At 41.9% G+C, this 19,100-nt stretch overlaps 1 protein-coding gene across 1 annotated transcript in view; it reads right to left on the bottom strand.

Moving 5' to 3' along the window:
* LOC126136758 (delta and Notch-like epidermal growth factor-related receptor) overlaps positions 1 to 19,100 on the bottom strand; it is a gene marked incomplete at its 5' end in the record, with an annotated part of 583,816 nt that overhangs the window by 10,479 nt on the left and 554,237 nt on the right. The window lies entirely within an intron of this gene.

The following is a 19,100-nucleotide window of genomic DNA, read 5'->3' as shown; positions in this document are numbered from 1 at the left end:
AGCCAAGAGGCCAAAGACCCAAGTTTTTGACATAAATTTAAACTTGGTTTTCTGCCTGACCCTGATAAAGACTTTTAGACAGTCGTACAGCCCTTAAAAAAGACCGCAGTTCAGAAGTTCAAGTGAGCTGTAAGGTGGGTTTATGATGTCATATTGTCACCAAATTTCATTACAATTCTACTCGAAGCCACCGTGGGTGTGTCATATCTAAGGTGTGTCGAAGAGGTAGCCTGCACTCAGACGCAAGAATAGCATCGAGGCACCACTGTTTTGAATGGGTGTCGAAGCCTCTGACGTGTCATCTTTAACGTGCTCAGAAAAGGTGCGTAGATGGCACCGAGGCTGTTGTCCAACTGGGGGTCATAGGGGGATGCTCTGCCGTTTCATGCACGCACATGCCAACGTGCATGTGATCACGCCACACAAGGACGCGGAATTGTAGGGTTACAAAAGCCCACAAAGCCTTTGCTACTTAGGACCAGATTGAAATTTCTTTTCAGCGGTCCCTAGAGGTTCTCAACCTGTTTAAAAAATTGCGGTAGCGCTACACTCCATGTGGGTAGGATCACGCTCAGAGGGTTGCAGTCGCACAATCTACTTTCCGACCCCTAAATGTATGAGAAACAAGGGAATGGATGGTTTCACTGACACCCTTTATACCACTTTATGGGAACTTTTCATGTCGATTCTGTTGGTATGCATGAATTGTTTTCCTCGACGATTCGTAAGAGAAATGCATGATTTCGAGGCTGGGTGTAACGGTTCTGACCCAATGGCAGAGGCATCAGAAGGAAGGATGATACGCAGTTTGGAGTGGGTGTGTGACGTGGTTCCCACATGTCCACGATGGCGTTGGGCAGAATTGTGGTGATATTTGGTGGCAGTATGACATCATTAATCTACCTTGCACGTCAGATGAACTTCCGAGCTGTGACCTTTTCTCCAAAAGCATCGATACATTCCTGTATGAAGTGTCCCTGAGGCCGAGGGTGACGTCTCAGGGCGGCACGGTTTTGAACCATTATAGAGGAAGATTGTAGGCATATTTGAGCCAAATTTGAAACATGTGTCTCATTGGGGGACAATTACAGGTGTGTCAAAAAAGTGAGGCTTTAATTGTGTTGTTCAGTGGACGTGGCTGAAACAAAGCACCAGTTACTATACCCTTTCCATCCACTGAAGGTGTTCCCAAGGCTCTGTCCTTTCACCAGCCATGTATCTTAAGAACTACATGTTTTAACTTCATCAATTGTACTTTACACTAAAATAAAAAGTAACAGCCCAAATTGAAATTTTTCATTGCAGTTTCTGCTAGGAAATCGAAGAAAATTCAATACTACCTTCCTCTAACTCAAAATAAGTATTTGACACAGTCAACAGAAACAAATTATTACAGATTCCAGCTGATGACCATGGTCGAGATTAAAGTCTCAAAGCTTCATTCAGATCAACAGAAACATATAACGTTTTCCTCTCACATCTTCAGGAAGTGACCTGAATCGTTTTGTGCACAGTTTACAGGTTACATTCAAGAAATACACCATAGACGTCAGCATAAAAAATAATCTACATCTATGTCCTTTACATCTACACATGAAGGGCCAAGAGTGCCACGCTAGTGGAGAAACACACAATGAAACTATTTTCCGGTCAACAATTTAAATAAAGAATGGGCTTTAGGCTATGGGCACCTGTCGTCTACAGCACTAGTTGTGGGTGTGACAAGCAGTACGTCGGCCAGGACGCAGCGATGCGTCGCACAGCACTGCTTGGAGCATGTGAGGAGCGTTCACCTCAGCCTAACCGACAAATCTGCAGCCACAGGTCACAGCATCAACGAAGGCCACATATTTGTGCTATGCAGCGCCAAGGGGGTTTGGAATACAGACATCAAGTAGGCAGTGGAGTCAGGTAACTGAATAGACGGACAATACCAGGACTTCAAGCCTGGATCCCCCTCCACGTCTCTGTCTTCCGCCATGCCTCCTCCCCCCCCCCTCCCGCCAAAAAAAAAAGCATTTGAAAGGTGGCTATACTGAGTCACAGCGCCAGAGATTGCGCCAGAGAGTATTATTCAGCCGCCTCCACTGGCAGTAGTTGTTCAGAAGCGGTGGTAGGGAGTTCTTGTCGAGAAGCGGTGGTAGAGAGTTCTTGTCGAGAGGCGGTGGTAGAGAGTGCTTGTGGAGATGTTGCAGTAGCGTGTCGTCGTTGAGAATATCCCATGGAGAGTGCTTGTTCAGATGTTGTCATATTGCTTTAATGGACTAGAGTGTACTTTTCGTCAGTATATATGAAGGTAAAAAATTCTTTTTTTTAATTATTTCAATGTCTTAAACAATAATGCCTCTTGGTCACAGGTTCAGTCAACAAAGAATCTGGCTCGTGTTCATGTATTAGACTGTAATTCGGGTTTCTATGTGCAATTATAGTATTTCAGTTTTATTTAATTAATTCAGTTTAAATGGTATCTAAAATATCTTGTCTTATTGAGGAAGTACCGTGCCAGATGTGTACGTTGAATCACACTTCCACACACAGAACAGTTACATTTGTGTTTTGTTGTTTTGTAGGTTTCATAGTTGCTGGGGATTTAATTAATTAATTGTGTTAACGGAAGTTTTGTTTCATTTCTTGTTGTTATTCTATGCAGTCAGATTGCGTACTAATACCAGTTAGGGCCAACCGTTTACGAGGCTGCGTAACCGGACAGACAGTAAAATTATTTGCACTAATATTTGCATTATATTTAATTAAGCCCCCATGCACGTGGCGACCGCTGCTTCGGATCGTCCCTTGGAATTCTTCTGATTGTAAAAATAGCTGATAGTAGTATTGTTGTAGTAATTTGTAGTTTAGTAATTGCAGTCTATATTGCATGTGTAAATTTGGTAATTGAACATTTGTAGTTGTCTTGTCATTCTTTTAATGGTATATTGGCAGAATTTAATTTTTGATGTCTTGTATATGTGTTTGACAATTTTGTGCAATTGTGAAGGTTTCAATTGTTCGTTAGGCGTGTTTGTCGGGAAGCATTTCGTGTGAATGGTATTGTTGGTGATGAAGTGTCATTGTGTGTAATTTTCGTATAGTGACGAGTTTTGTATGTTTTGTAAATGATTACGCGATCGATGAAAAAGGCAAAAATGATGGATAGTGAGAATGACGAAATTGTTAACATTGCGAACTCGCCAACACAGGAGAATAGTATGATGAATAATGAAGTGGAAAACAATTTAATAAGTCGGGAAAATAGTCCGGAAACAGTTCAAAATTTTTCACAATGAAAAAAATTTTCAGAATACGAGATTAACGACAGAAGATATGGAGCAGTTGATGAGTGCAATATTAAATTTGGGATCACAAATAGGAACAATTGAAACAGATATAGGAACAATTAAAACCAAGATGAAAGCAATGACAATACGGTCAGGCTCACAAATAGGAACAATTAAAACCGAGATGGAAACAATGGAAACACAGTTAGGCTCACGAATAGGGACATGTTTCAAAAACATGAAAGATGAATCAAAGAAAGAAATTAGAGAAGAAGTACAACCGATTTTGAATGCTCACAATAATAGTTTAATTTCAACAGAAATTAGACAAGAGGAACAGGACAGAGAACGGAAAGAAAAAGATCGCGTGATAGTACAAAAATTTTCAGAGTTAAATTTACAACGTGCACACGATAAGGAAGAAATATTTGAAAGAATCGAGGAATCCGTACCAAATGACAGAATAAATAACTTAACACAACAGTATGAACAGTTAACTACTAAATGTGTTAATTCTGAAACTCGTGTTGCGACACTTACGGAAGACGTAAATAAACAGAAAGAAAAAATAGGTGACTCATCGGAAAGAGTTGAGGAGATCTCAGATAAACTGACAAGTCTTAGTTTAAATGGGAACAGAGATTCAGATGATACAGCTCCATTGCCATTTTTAGAAACCAAGGGTACCAGAACATAAATAAGCATGTTGAAAATCAGGGAAAATTTAATGATCGCGTTAAAAGGGAATTTGAGGCATTACAAAAGCAAGTCAAATATACTGAAAGCGAAATCGTAGGAAAAGACAGCAGAAGAAATTTAAAATCACAGATAGCAGAGGGGTTTGAAGAAAATAATTTGTTTCATTTACGAGAAGCAACAAGAGAGCGCCAGGTGCGCGAACTTGACAATAATCGACATTCGGACTGGGACAGACGCGGTAGGTCCTTGTCGCCACGAGGAGAAAACTTTGACTGTTCGGAAATTTAAGATCTTTCGCAATTCTATGAACGACATACATCCATGTTCATGGTTAGATCAATTTATGTACGCACTTCCACTAAATTGGCCACTAAGTCACAAACTGGAATTTATGTGCGGCTATTAAGGTCCTCAGGGGATTCGCTACACTAAGTGAATATGTGCCGTAGCGTGCACAGGGCCCCGAGCTGTAGTGGTGCTATTTCCCTTTTAGTTTTCTGCACTGCTGCCTACTCTTTTACTATTCTTTGCTTCTATCAAAACATCTTCAACTATCAATCTATCTAGAGAGCGTGTAAAAAATAAGCGGATATGACTATTTTACCCAAAAGTGATTTCGGAAATTACCGTTTGGACTTACCGTATCTTCAGCAGCATTCATTCGTAGTTTAAAGGAAATTTTACCTGTTTATCTTCGTGACAATATTACTTCATATGTTGACGATATTCTTATTGCTAAACGATCTCGGAGTGAGCATAACAAAATTTTGGATTCATTATTACGTATTTTTGCAAAAGTTGGCATTACAGTGAACTTGAAAAAAATTTGAATTTGGTCGTTCTCAGGTGAAATTTCTTGGTCATATTATTTCTACAGAAGGTATTCTTCCTGATCGAGAGAAACTAGATACTATTCGTAATTATGCTGTTCCTACTACAAAACGTGATGTTCGTGGTTTCCTTGGTGTCTGTAATTTTCTTAGACGCTTTGTTAGATTGGACAATTTGGCCACACCTCGTTTATGTGAACTGTCGGGAAAGAATTCTAATTGGTGTTGGGATGAGGAAGTTCAATCAGAATTTGAACAACTTCGTGATGCTTTAGTTGCTGCTCCACTTCTTTCACATCCGGATTTATCTAAAGATTTTTGTTTGGCGACGGACTCATCATACAAAGGCCTAGATGCACACTTATTTCAATAGATAGAAGAAGACGGCGTTGTAGTACAGAAAACTATTGCATTTGAAAGTCGTGTTCTCTCTAAATCAGAAAAGAATTATTCGATTACGGAACTTGAAGCCTTGGCTGTTGTTTGGGCTTTCACAAAATTTCGCATATTTTTGTATGGCAGACGTACTAAAGCTTACACTGATCATCGAGCTTTGGAATTTCTTATGTCAGCAAAATTAACACATGGAAGATTGTCACGATGGGCGCTGTATCTACAGGAATTTGACTTTAGTATTGTTTACGTATAGGGATCTTCAAATATTATTGCTGATGGTTTATCACGTGCACCTATGGATTTGAAACAAAGTGCTGAAGAGGACTGCAAAGAAAACAATTATTGTTTAATGTATATTCAAAGTGTTGCGTTTGAGAATTTTATTTCGTCTTCGCTCCAAGACATCGCTAAGGAGCAAAATAAGGATCCAATCTGGAAGGACATTAAGGAGAAGTGGAGGAGAACGGAAAGCGTAGCGATTAAACAGTATTATTTAGTTCGCAATGATATTCTTTTTAAACGAAAATCGGTCGACAACTCTGTTTGGTTAGTTTGTATTCCTGATGAGTGGGTTATTAAATTGATTTGGTACACACATTTCAGTTATGCACACTTAGGTCCCAGAAAATGCTTTCATAAATTACGAGAAAATTGCTACTTCAGTAATATGGAAGAACGTATTCGATCTGTTCTTGCCAAATGCAAATTATGTCAAAAGGCTAGGCCGCCAACTATTTCTCACAGAGCACCGTTGTTTCCTATCATTCCAGCGAAATTAAAGGACATGACTGCAGTCGATTTGTTTGGTCCAGTGGTTCGTTCTACTAATGGTTTTGCGTACATTTTGGTAGCAGTGGAATTGACATCAAAATATGTGCGTTTTACACCTTTACGCAAAGCAACAGCTCGTTCAGTATCTAATGCTTTCATCAAACATTTTCTTAAAGAAGTGGGTCATATTGATAAGGTTATATCAGATAATGGATCACAGTTTCGTTCAAAAATTTGGCTTCGTACTTTACGGCGTCGTAAGATTAAACCAATTTTCATTTCACTTTTTCACCCTCAATCTAACGCTTCAGAGAGACGGATGAAGGAAATCAATAAATTGTGTCGACTTTACTGTCATCAGAATCACAGAACGTGGGATCAGTATCTTCATATTTTTCAAAATATTCTGAATGAACTCCCTAATGATTCAACTTCTTTACCGCCTATACTGATATTAAAAAATAAAAGCACCGACAAATCGCATTTCTGAAATCGTTCCTTCTCCGCCTACAAGGAAACTGCGGCATTCTGAAGTTGTCAACCTGGCTCTACGAAATATTGCATCTGCGGCTGCTAGAAGAGAGAAATCAGCTAAACGTCCTGGTCGTTTAAAAACCTTGTCAGTTGGTCAAAAGGTGTTAATTAAGTCTCATCGTTTGTCTCACAAAGGAAAAGGCAAATTTTTTTCTGCTTTATAACGGTCCATATAGAATTCGCAAAATTATTCATGATAACACTGTTGAAGTAGAAACTCCTAAATCTCGACGCTCTAAGGGAATACATCATATATCAAACGTTAAAATTTTTGTGGAATGACATACTTTCGAGAAACCAACAGCTATACGTAAACATGCAGAGAATACAAGGATACCGCGCTGTGTTTTGGCGGTGGCACATACTCAAATAATAAATAATTAAGCCCCCATGCACATTGCCACGAAACCTTCATCGGAACCGTGTGACTGACACACCTGTCGTGCCCATGAAAGAAAAATCTCTGGTCCCGCGGCTATAAACAAACGAACTGGATATCTACACGACACTTCACCATGAGGTGACAATTAGGAAAATCGCCAAAACGTTGCGACAACACGATCCAATGACTCTGCTGATAATCCGATCAGATTTCGTAAATATGTATTCAGTTGTCTCAGCGACATAAACGAATTAAACCTTATACCACCATCTTAACCTCATTACAACTGTCCATGACGACCACCAGGTTTGCTGCATGCATTACAACGGTGCACAGAACTTTGCAACACTCTTTCAAGCATCGGTGTAGTGTGTCGTACAATCAAACAGCCAACTACTTTGCTACCAATTTGTTTCTCTTCTGTTTCTTTTGATGTTGCATTTATCAACGACTTTAACTAAACCCACAGCGAAAAATCTACAAGGGGATTATAATGCAGCCGTGAGGCATAGTTTTCCCTCCGACGCAACACTAAGTGCATCTGTTCTTAATGTGCTCATGGGCATTAGTACCAAAGTGGGATGGCACATCACTACGTTGAAGCCACATCCTCTTATTGACATCAATAGCTACAGTGGTTTCACAGATGAAACGCATAACAGTTAATCTGCACCGTCGAGATGGTGTGGCAACAAATCACATGTAATTAGTGAGTTGTACAATTCCTGGCCACTAGTCGAATGGGAATTGTAACTGTTGATATGGAACGAGAGTACCATTTGCAATTTAATACTTTTACTACATTTAAGGCTGTGGGGAGGGGGCTGACAGATACTAATGTACGGTTATTTTAATTACGTCGTAGTTAGATGTAACAATACGAAAATATATTTCCTGCCGTTTCGTTTTCCAACATGGATAGGGGTGGCCCTTACAGCGTGATTCATATGTACCTGCGCAAAAACGAGATACACAAAAGAATGACCCACATATCAGTTGATTGAGCATCTTAACCTACGTTACAGGTGCTCAGTATGGCCACCACTTCTGACGAGGTGAACATCAATACGAGCATGGAATTCATTGACTCGCATTATCCATGGAGACGCGACAGTAGACCTTTTTACAAATCTGCTGATTGGTTTGATATCTGCTGGCGCGAACCGACTCAGTATGACAATAAGGAGCGGAGGTTTAACAATGTAACAAGAAGAGAGCACAACCCACCGGTGAAATGAGATTTATGAGTATTCTTTAACGAAAAGTACGTTTCCCTTTAGGACAGTGAAACATAGCAATAACATGCAGTAAATACTCACCGGTTCTCTGATAACCAATCGCGGAAGACATGCAGGGGTTGGACAAAATTATAGACACATCGTCAGAAATTCATACTTGAACATAAATGTAGATGCTAGCGAGCCCTGCAGGTTGCGCTGTTGTATTTGACCACGAATGTCCTCAGTCGTTGCAAGTGTCGCTTGTGGTCATAAAAGCTTTCTACACTACTGGCCATTAAAACTGCTACACCAAGAAGAAATGCAGATGATAAATGAGGTATTCATTGGACAAATATATTATACTAGAACTGACATGTGATTACATTTTCACGCAATTTGGGTGCATAGATCCTGAGAAATCACTACCCAGAACAACCTCCTCTGGCCGTAATAACGGCCTTGATACGCCTGGGCCTTGAGTCAAGCTGAGCTTGGATGACGTTTACAGGTGCAGCTTCAACACGATACCACAGTTCATCAAGAGTAATGACTGGCGTATTGTGACGATCCAGTTGCTCGGCCACCATTGACCAGACGTTTTCAATTGGTGAGAGATCTGGAGAATGTGCTGGCCAGGGCAGCAGTCCAACATTTTCTGTATCCATAAAGGCCCGTACAGGACCAGCAACATGCTGAAATAAAGGGTTTCGTGAGGATCGAATTAAAGGTAGAGACACGGGTCGTAACACATCTCAAATGTCACGTCCACTGTGCCGTCAGCGCGAACAAGAGGTGACCGAGACTGTAACCAATGGCATCCCATACAATCACGCCGGGTGATACGCCAGTATGGCGATGACGAATAGACGCTTCCAATGTGCGTTTAAAGCGATGTCGCCAAACACGGATGTGACCATCATGATGCTGTAAACAGAACCTGGATTCATCCGAAAAAATGACGTTTTGCCATACGTGCACCCAGGTTCGTCGTTGAGTATACCATCGCAGGCGCTCCTGTCTGTGATGCAGCGTCAAAAGTAACCGCAGCTGATAGTCCATGCTGCTGCAAACGTCGTCGAACTGTTCGTGCAGATGGTTGTTGTCTTGCAAACGTCCCCATCTATTGACTCAGGGATCGAGACGTGGCTGCACGATCCGTTACAGCCATGCGGATAAGATGCCTGTCATCCCAACTGCTAGTGATACGAGGCCATTGGGATCCAGCACGGCGTTCCGTATTACCCTCCTGCACCCACCGATTACTTATTCTGCCAACAGTCATTGGATCTCGACCAACGCGAGCAGCAATGTCGCGATACTATAAACCGCAATCACGATAGGCTACAATCCGACCTTTATCAAAGTCATAAACGTGATGGTACTCATTTCTTCTCCTTACAAGAGGCATCACAACAACGTTTCACCAGGCAACGCTGGTCAACTGCTGTTTGTGTATGAGAAATCGGCTGGAAACTTTCCTCATGTCAGCACGTTGTAGGTGTCGCCACCGGTGGCAACCTTGTGTGAATGCTCTGAAAAGCTAATCATTTGCATATGACAGCATATTCTTCCTGTCGATTAAATTTCGCGTCTGTAGCACGTCATTTCGTGGTGTACCAATTTTAATGGCCTGTAGTGTATGTAGTTGCGACTGCGTTATGTCAGAGCTAAGTGAATTCTAACGTGGGAAAAATGTTGGTGCTCGTGCATACAGGGAAAATGGAAAAACATCATCCGCTAAGTCGCAATGCCGACGAAACTGTGTGTGTGCGCTGAGTGATCGTGACAAACTGTCACTGAAGAGGATTGTGACGAAACATAAGAAGTCGACAGTAGAAGAGGTCAGTGCACAACTGAATGTCGTACACTGAATGTCGTACTCGAGAAACCTGTCAGCATCAAAACAACACGAGGGGGTCTGATAAACTTGTAATTGGCGGATGACCTGGAATTGAAAAACCACACTTCATTGAGGCAAATTCTCGTAACGGGAAACGTGGTACCGAAGCGAACCTGGACTATCGAGCACTGGAGAAATGCCATTTGGACAGCTGATATTCTTTCACCCTATTGCCAACTTGTGGCCGAGTCGATGTCCCAAGAGTGAAACGTAGCGATGGTTCGGTGACTAATTGGCAGTCATATCGTGGTATTCCATCGGCCCCATTGTTACTCTGCAAGGTAGTGACAATGCCGAGGATCACGTAACCACTTTGACTGACCAGGTCCATCCCGTGGTACCTTGTTTGCTCCGCAATGATGATGCGGCCTTCCGAGACGACAGGACCTTTGTTCCCAAAACATCGCGTCCTCAGGACTGATTTTGTGAGCATGGGGATGATTTGTCGCATTTTCACTGGCCACCATGGTTAACACAGGAAGGTACGTACCTCCATCACCATTACCTGAACTGGCAAGTATTTTGCCGGAAGAGTTGTGTAACAGTCCCTGGAATACCACATAGGATCTACATTTATCCGTTCCGAGACGAGTGGAAGCTGTTTCGGAAGTGATCGAGTCTCCTATATCGTATTATATATCGTAATGTGTGTTTGTTGTTTCAGTATTTATGCCCACCCCGGTAAGCAGTGAAAGGGTCAATCACCCCAGACTTCCAGAATGAGATTTTCACTCTGCAGCGGAGTGTGCGCTGATAAGAAACCTCCTGACAGATTAAAACTGTGTACCGGACCGAGACTCGAACTCGGGACCTTTGCCTTTCACGGGCATTTGCTCTACCATCTGAGCTATCCAAGCACGACTGACGCCCCGTCCTCACAGCTTTACTTCTGCCAGTACCTCGTCTCCTACCTTCCAAATTTAACAGAAGCTCTCCTGCGAACCTTGCAGAACTAGCACTCCTGAAACAAAGGATATTGCAAAGACATGGCTTAGCCACAGCCTGGGGGATGTTTCCAGAATGAGATTTTCACTCACTTCACAGGAAACATCCCCCATGTTGTGGTTAAGCCATGTCTCCGCAATATCCTTTCTTTCAGGAGTGCTAGTTCTGCAAGGTTCGCAGGAGAGCTTCTGTAAAGCTTGGGAGGTAGGAGACGAGATACTGGGAGAAGTAAAGCTGTGAGGACGGGGCGTGAGTCGTGCTTGGGTAGCTCAGATGGTAGAGCACTTTCCCGCGAAGGGCAAGTTCGAGTCTCGGTCCGGCACACAGTTTTAATCTGCCAGGAAGTTTCACCCCAGACTTGTTTATTGTGACAGCTGAATATACCATTACGACTGCAAGAGGGCCCATCCGTTATCAGCTGATATTGTGGGACTTTCGATACTGGAGATCGGCGGAGGATAATCCTTGTGCTTCAACACCACGTCCTCAAATACTTTCCCAATAATTCTTTCAAGAAAGCTGTGGTCATTTCTCAGTGTCTTCAGCAAATCAGTATCTCTTCCGTTTCTATAAGCAGCGTTGAATTCCTCCCACTTAGGACGATACCTTTTGCGGAACATTTATCTATATATGCTATTTCGGCTTTTAACTCAGTACATCGTGCTACATCAAGGACAAATATTAAAGGCACAGCCGCAAGTTGCAGTAACGAGTTTCTATGCTCCTGTGCTCCATCTGCAACAGGTCATAAATAATGGTAAACTATATGTACCTTCAATGTCGATGTAACAGCCAGTGGTATGTTATAAAATACGAGCAGTCTAACAGTTCGGCAGTACTCAGTGAAAGGAACGAGATAATCAGGAAATTCAAGAGTTCAAGCAGGAAGCAGGTCAAGGTCTACAGTCCGAAAGCCTGCACAATTGCCAGCTTCAGTCGAGGTCCACGAAGATGAGGATCTACTTTAATACAACCAGTGGTCCCATACGGAGCACAGACCTGCACTCGGACCCAAAAGACAAAAAGAAAAAAGAAAGAAGGAAAGAACTTTCCTGACAATTGAAAATGCTGTTCTGAGACAGATTTTTGGACTAGTGAAGAACAAATCATTCGACATTATGGCTGTGACTGAAGAGAGGAGAAGAGAAGTATTATGGGCAGGCAATGCGTCGAAAAGGCCAGATCAGCACAGAGGTGCTGGAAGAAGACATTAGGGGAAACAGACAAAAGAGAAGACCAAGGCTGACCTGGATTGACAGGATCAGAGAGGAAATGAAGACGGTGCGACACGTTGGAGAAGTTAGAATAAATGGACAGAGGAAGATGGAGCAGGCTGATTGCCGAAGCTTAAGACGGAGTGCAGTAACCATGGCCAATCTAATAAGTAAGTAAGTAAGTAAATATACGTAATGAAGTGTAATAAAATCTCCAATGTAGACCCACAGTCCATTTCCAGATTGAACTTGAGGGAAAGTGTGTCGTTCCGCTTCCTGTCAGCAACAACCTCATGGAGTTTCTTCTTCACGTTTCCTTATACTTTTTGCCCAGAATAATACAAACGTTGAAGACAAAGATACCGTTTATTGTACCTCCATAGTCTATGTTTCACACAATCAGATGACAATTGCTGTCGCTTCGCTATACCACCTATATTTGATGGCTACCACGACCTCATTTATTCAACTTTCGTGGGCAACATCACATTAACAATCTCTGCAATCAGCTACGCAAGGGAGCAACTGCAGCATAAAACCTGCTTCACACAGAGACATTAAGATGCGAAACTCGTTTCTTGAAATTAGTGCTTTGAAACTACTTTCATAAATCGCTTACTGGCTGTCTACCCGGTGGCATTAAAATGCGATTCAGTTTCGACATTTTTTGATTGCCGGAACACCATCGCCCTAACAGAAATAAAACTTCCTGTAATGTACTATGGTTACTAACTCAAACATCGTCCGTCCCCCATCGTTGGTATCACTAACAGCTCTCCCAATTGCAGTATTTCGTCGCACTTTATTCTGATAATGCTTATCAATTAACGCCCTGCATACACCTATTGGAACGCACAATTGTCCATGAATGAACAATTTTCTCAGTTTTCCCACTTTATGTCGCGTGTGTTGAATCTCCACTTAACCTAGTCTTAGAAGCTGGAAAGACCCGAAACTGAATCGTTTCGTCAACGACTTTCTAACTGCGCACAGCGGATGCTGGCAGTGCAGTTTCTAAACTTAGTTTCGCAACTTAGAGTCTCCGTGTAAACGTCGGTTTTGACGTCAATTCCCACGCATCCAACGAAATCCGAGCTCATCAGAATCCCTATCTCAAATCGCAATCGAAAGGGGACAGTACGAAATTCTCTCGCCGATTTGATCCATATTGACAGGGTGTGTAGGCCACGGCTAGGACTTCAACATATGTGAACATAAGCACACAACTCTCATTCGTTTTCGTGGAAATAGAGTTTTAAAATTTTTAAGCGTACTTATAAATTTTGTAAGATCAGCTGGCGTTGAAAGAGTCCGCAGCCGAGCGAGTACGCATTTAGTTTCTTAACCGCTAGGTCCCTCGTCCGAATGTCGCTGCCGGTTTTTTTCACATTATTCTAACAGCATATCCATTACGTTGAAAACCATTCAACAGCCAATATCGCATAAAATATTTTTTTTATTCAAGACAACCGGTTTCAACAGACTTTGCTGTCATCTTCATGTTTTAAAATGTTTTTGTTGTAAAACATGTTCGTTTTACAAAGAAGCTGACGTGCAAGATGTGAAGTGGATACAAAAGAGCACATTATAAAGGTTTGTTTTCGCTAAAACACTTGAAAACATTTTAGCGAAGACAAACCATTATAATGTGCTCATATCCATTTGACGTACTGTTCGTGAGGTTCAGCGTAAAATGAACATGTATTGCAACAAAAATATGATAAGACCTGAAGATGAGAGCAAAGTCTGTTGAAACCGGTTGTCCTGAATAAAGAAATATTTTATGCGATCTTGACTGTTGAATGGTTGTAACAATAAAAGCAGGTTGTACTTCAATTATATCTCTTACGACTGCAAATTATCGAACAGCATGCTGGATGCTCTCTCACCAGTTTAACGAGCGTAATCTTGTAATATTGCCAAAAATCGCTTTCCATGTTCTCCTATTTGTCTTCGGGCTCGCAATCGTCTGATGAAGATGAAGCCGTTCCTTCGGTTAATTCCTTCTTCGTCGATTTCTTGGAGGGCAATGCTCTCGTTGTTTCGCCGCTAGCATTTCAAAAGTGCTGCGAAACATTTCTTCTCCAATTTCCATGTGTTCTTATGCTACTTCAAACGAATTCGAAGTAACAACATTGTTCTGGAGAAAGATCTGTTCACTACACAGGAATGACGTTTTCAATTGCAGTTTTGAAACTTCCCTGTAAAGTGGATGGGCTTCACAGTCATGTTTACTTTCTCTTGATGTCGAAGTATCATACAGATCCTACATTTACTAGTAAAATCAGACATCTTGCCGCATTGGCAGGTAACTAATTCGGGGGCTAACATATGAATGAAGTACGCACCGGGTTTGGGAACGCTATTCATTTCTACATCTACACCTGCAACATACTCAACAAGCCACGCAATGGCGTGTGGGGTAGAGTACTTTTGTACCACTGACTGTCCCCTGCAATCCTTTTTCACTCGCGAATAGTAAGTTGGTAGAATGATTGTCGGTAAGCCTCTGTATTGGATCTAATTTGTCGAATTTTCTCCTCGTGGCCATTACCCGAGAGGTATCCGGGGTGGAGTTATATGCTGTCCGACTTTTCCCGCAAAGTACTCTCTCAAAATTTCAATAGCAAACCTCTCTGTGGTGCATGACGCCTCTCTTGTAACGTCTGCCAATGTAGTACGTTGAGCATCTCCGTAAAGCTCTCACACCGGCTAAAGGGTCACTTGACGAAAAGCGCCGCTCTTCGTTGGGTCTTCTCTATTTTTTCTATCAGTACCACCTGGAAGGCGTCCCAGATAGACCAACAATACCCAAGAATCTGTCAAACAATCACCTTATAAGCCACTTATTGCCTGGATGACTTACATTTCCTTAAGATTCTCCCTACGAATCTGAGTCTGGTGTCTGCTTTTCCCATTATATGGTTATTCCATGTGAGGTCGCTCTGGGTAGTTACGCCTGGATATTTTACATCAGGCGCTGTTTATCATCAACAGTGCAGCTGTACAGTAATGGATTTCTTTTCCTATGTATGCGCAATACGTAACATTTATTTACGTTCAGGGCCAACTGCCAGAACCTGCACCATTCATCGATTCTCTGGAGGTCATTCTGCAAATCGTTACTATCTTCTGGCGTTACTACTTTGTTGTAGACAACCACATCACCTGTGAACAGCGTTAAAGAGTTCCCACTGCTTTCAACTAGATCATTTATACAAACTGTGAACAGTAACGGTCCTATCACACTTCCACTTCACATCTATCGATTTTGTTACGTCAGGAGCGACGAGTTGAGGTCTATCTGGAAAGAAGTCTTGAATCTAGAGACAAATCCACTCCGATACTCGATATGCTCGTATTTGTTCCACTAAACGCAGTGCGGGACGGTGTCAACTGTCTTTCTGAAGTCAAGGAACACGGCATCAACCTGAGCGCCGTCGTATACGGTGCTGTGAATCTCATTGAGAAAAAGAGTGACCTGAGTTTCGCAGGATCTTTGTTTGCGGAATCCATGTTGATTTTTATAGAGGTTGTTTTCATTCTCCAAACACAGCGTAATTCTTGAGCATAGATCATGTTCCATAATTCTACATCAGACTGTCATCAACGATATAGGTCTGTAATTGTGTGCACCTCTTCTATGGACTTTATAAAATACATCTTATTACGTCAGTGACTGTAACACTTACTTTATTTCACTATTGAAATTTCGGTCATTATCAAGTGCAGATTTTTGTGGCTTTAAGCCATGTCAACTTAAAATGAGCTTACACATTATATCTTGTTGTCATTTCTATAATTACATTCGTGACGCTGTTACATATTCAAGTGCAGATTTTTGTTGCTTTAAGTAATGTCAACTTAAAATAAGCTAACATTTTTATATCTCGTTGGCATTACTATTAAACACATTCGTGACGCTGTTAGATATTGCGAGCACACATATCCATATGTCATAAAACAACATAGTCTAAACACTCATGTTCGTTAGCCCATCACTAGTCACATGATATGTGACTACCTTAAAGCAACAAAAATCTGCACATGATAATTTCCGAAGGCCGAAATTGCAATCGTGAAATAAAGAAAGTGTTACAGCTACTGGCGTAAGTATTATAAAGTTCTACATGAAGGTATAAAAAGTTAATTTATCGCCTATGGACCTTCTTAAAAACGGGAATGACTTGCGCTTTCTTCCAGTCTCTAGGTACCATACACTGATCAAGCCATGTACGATAAATTACTGCTAGAAAGAGAGCAAGTTGTTTCGGATAATCTTCGTCCAATCTTATAGGTGTTTCATCTGGTCCACATGCCCTTCCACTACTAAGCGATTGTAATTGTTTTTATATTCAACGAACAGTTTCGACGTTAGAAATGTGATTGAAAATCGTGAAACAATTTCGGAAGAACCTGCAGAAGCCAAAAGTCGCTTGTGCAGGTGCAGCTGTTTCTGGTTAGTCCAAATTACGTGCAGGAATACGGGGAAAATGGGTATGGTAATTCGTACAATACCTGCACGGACACCGGGAAAACGTGCTCATGATGTAAGTTGGAATGAACCTGTTGGAATACGTTAACAATGGGAAACTATCTTCAGAATTTCTAGAGAAAAATCTGACTTTCCAGAGTTAACATAACGAAAATATACCAATAATTTGCACAGCCGTTATAAATCTGTTAGAATTTCGTGGAAATGAAAAACAAATACTGACTGGGATTAGATCTAGAGACATCGCACTTATCAAACTGAGGGCTTCCTCTCTTGGCTGCGGTCTCCCTCAATACTGGCGACCATACAAAGTATGTTGCTGAAAAAAAAAAATGCAACAAGAAAGAGGAAATTTTATTGACAAGTGAGGTGACAGATAATTCATACTCGTAGAAGTTTATGATAACAAAATCACATAAATGAAACATTATTCACGGTAAATGGTACCCAAACAGTCCCATCAGTACCCAATGAATCATCCCTCCGCTGGCAACTTTGGTGTGTATTCTCGCATGTAAACGTTGGGACAGATGCCTGCGGTAGAACGCCGCAACCACCTTGCACCTTTAGTTGCAAGGCGGCCGTGGTTCTTACAGGCTCTGGAGAACGAGTAAGTTCTCGCTTCACTACATCCCATGTGTGTTCACTTGGCGAGAGATTTGGTGATCTTGCTGGCCAGGGCAGTTGTTTTACACCACGAAGAGCCCACTGTGTCGCACCAGCCATATGTGGACGTGCATTGTCCTGCTGAAAACGCACATCACCTTCCTGTCAAATAAAAGGCGGCACCACGGTAATAACAGCTCGTGCAGTGCGGCGGCCACTGGTTACTCTAACCCTGCAGAAACACCAAATGTGACCTCGAGTTGTAACTCATGGGCACCCACATCACGAAACATGGGGTGCGACATGTATATCATTGGCGAATACACTCCGGAATAGGTCGCTACCATCTCTCATCACTGCAGACAACAGAGCGTCATTCTACTGTCCAGTCGACTCTTTCACGACACCAGCCAGTCTTGACGGTGTCGTAGTGTCAGTAGTAGCCTGGTCTTAGTCCTGCAGCCCTGTGCTCCTTAGTGACGCGTCAGGTGCAACATGTGCCCATATTTCGTTTCTGGATGATGTTCGGTCGGGCACTGCTTCTCTCAGAATGCGGCCATCTTTATGTGCGTCTGTAGTACAGGCACTTCCAGAACCCTGTCTACTGTTACCACTGCGAAAACCACGACACACCGCTGATACAGCGTGCCCAAGGCGTGCAGCAATAGGTCGACACGTCCACCAGGGTTCCACAGGACCAAATAGCGACCCTGTTCACATGGGTGAAGTTTTTCAACGGGAGTACGTACTCGTCAGCTGGGCTCGGTCTTACCTTAATGTGAATCTCGCGACCACTGTTCACCTCGAAACTCACCATACTTAGTTACTGCAGAATCAAAAAAGAGGGTGCACAGTCATGCCTCCATTGCGTCTTCTTATCGCTGAAGATCGTGACAAATGAATCACTAACACTGCAGCCCCTCAGTAAGCAGATACTTTTATTATGCCCCGGTAGCACTAAGCACAGTCTTTGAGGGCGCTGCATTTTTTCCGGCCGTGTGTATAGGCACGCCTAAAATGTTCATACTCGCTTTTCTCGAAAACGGGTGAGAATTGCGTCGTCCCGTCTACATATGTTGAGGTCGTAGTCCTATCCCACACACCCTGTTAATAATAATCAAGTCAGTGAGGCTACGTTTTGTACAATCCGCTTGTCATATCGCAGCACTTACTTCTACAGGGAGTCCACAAAGTTTGGATACACAGAGAATTATAATAAATTCTAATCAATATTCTATAAACGTTAATAAATAATAATGAAATAAATGTTAATAATTCTAATAAATTTTGTTGTTTCTTAGACTGAATGGTAGCTCTATTTAAACAAGAACAAGTAGAGTTTGTACTCTTGAGTGGTCGAGAAGAATGGACGTATCGCAAAATTGCGAAAGAATTTAACTTTCCACACCTTGACTCAACCTGTTTGTTTTTCTTCATCGGGTAATTAACCATCAAACTTATAGAAACAGGCAGTGTGTTGGACAAACCCCGTTCGGAACGACCAAATATTTCAGGCGAAACGAAAGAGCCTGTTTTGGCCAAGTTTAATGGTAGCCCAAAGAAATCGCTTTGTCGGGCATACACGGATTTGAATGTTCCGAGGTCAACCATACATAAAATCCTGGCAGAGAAGAGGTTTCTTCAATACAAGTTACTGATAATGCATCACTTAAATGAGGATGACACCAATAGATGCATGAATGTGTGAATGGTTTACAGATAAACTTGATGAAAATATCAATTTTACTGTGTGTTGTTCAGTGATGAACCTGCGTTTTATGTCAATGGTGAAATGGTCAGACAAATTCTTCGATACTGGAGTTAAGGCAATCG

The sequence above is a fragment of the Schistocerca cancellata genome, chromosome 1, assembly GCF_023864275.1.
Source record: "Schistocerca cancellata isolate TAMUIC-IGC-003103 chromosome 1, iqSchCanc2.1, whole genome shotgun sequence".
NCBI classification, from domain to species: Eukaryota; Metazoa; Arthropoda; class Insecta; order Orthoptera; family Acrididae; genus Schistocerca; species Schistocerca cancellata.
The sequence above is the reverse complement of the archived record's forward strand: the minus strand, read 5'-3'. Positions and strand labels throughout refer to the sequence as shown.